Source organism: Poecilia latipinna, unplaced genomic scaffold (genome assembly GCF_001443285.1).
Source record: "Poecilia latipinna isolate Pla-1442-1.1 unplaced genomic scaffold, P_latipinna-1.0 Scaffold9393, whole genome shotgun sequence".
In the NCBI taxonomy this organism is placed as follows: Eukaryota; Metazoa; Chordata; class Actinopteri; order Cyprinodontiformes; family Poeciliidae; genus Poecilia; species Poecilia latipinna.
In genome coordinates, this window is record NW_015122009.1 from 1 (window position 1) to 945 (window position 945).

Consider the following 945-nt stretch of genomic DNA (forward strand, 5'->3'; position numbering starts at 1 on the left):
CATTAGAATTTTTGTAGCTAGATTTGGGGTTTTAAAGCAGAGCTGATGTGTAAACCCCTTTAAAATATCTTCGTGGGATGCGACGTGTGCCGAAAAACCGCATCAATGATCTCGCTGAGGGAGGAGCGACTTGATGGAAAGGTAGACTGACCGATTAAATAAACAAACGAGATAAGGGAGGGAGGGGAAAAGAGGAAATTCCTCTTCGCCCTTTTCCTGTTCGTGGCATCTTGCGCTGCGCAGCGTTAGCGACACCACCGGGAGCTGTGCGCATATTTTCTATTCGTGTAAGGAGCACCGGAGGCGGAGGTTTCTGAGCAGATCGACAGGCAGTGCGGGCTTCTCCGCCTAAAATGAAAGCGTTTTTATCCTGATGCACCGATGCGGGAGGAACTGCGACTCATGGGGTGCTGATTTACGTTTTGCATTTTTACAAACTCGGATGTGTTTTTGCACGATCCGAGAGGCCTCGCTTACACGGCATCTTTCTGCAGCTCTATTTTTTTTTTTTTTTTAATAACTGCTGCAGGCTGAGAAACGAGCTTTCAGTCCCCGCTGAGTGTTACATAACCGAGTGGCTTTAGCTGTCCAAGGTGCTGAACTGAGCGGTCGAACCTCAAAACGGGGCTACGAGCTGTGGGGGAATACACAACCTTGTGTGAGTCTAATGTCATAGCGCACGTCTTTATCGACTCGACCTACTGATTTTTTTTAGCGCAAAGATATAGTTCATCTGCTGTGTGTGTGTGTGTTTTTCCGCCCACACAGAAGGTCAAAGGCCTGGAAAGCGCTGGATCCCACCTTGGAGAACAGAAGTGGAAAATTGGTGAAGATTGATTATATTGCTCACATTTTTTTTTTTTTTTTTTTTTTTTTTTTCCCCCCACCAACCCTGGGGGCTAACTTTCTTCTTGCGTACTTGTTTTAGGGTCGAGGGGTAAGAGA

At 46.7% G+C, this 945-nt stretch overlaps 1 long non-coding RNA gene across 1 annotated transcript; it reads left to right on the forward strand.

The window, feature by feature from the left end:
- Positions 1–195: 195 nt before the first annotated feature.
- On the forward strand, positions 196–871 carry LOC106944419 (uncharacterized). The gene is made up of 2 exons (XR_001424277.1): positions 196–658; positions 769–871. It is a non-coding gene; the product is annotated as an uncharacterized LOC106944419 (long non-coding RNA).
- The last annotated feature ends 74 nt before the right edge of the window (positions 872–945 follow it).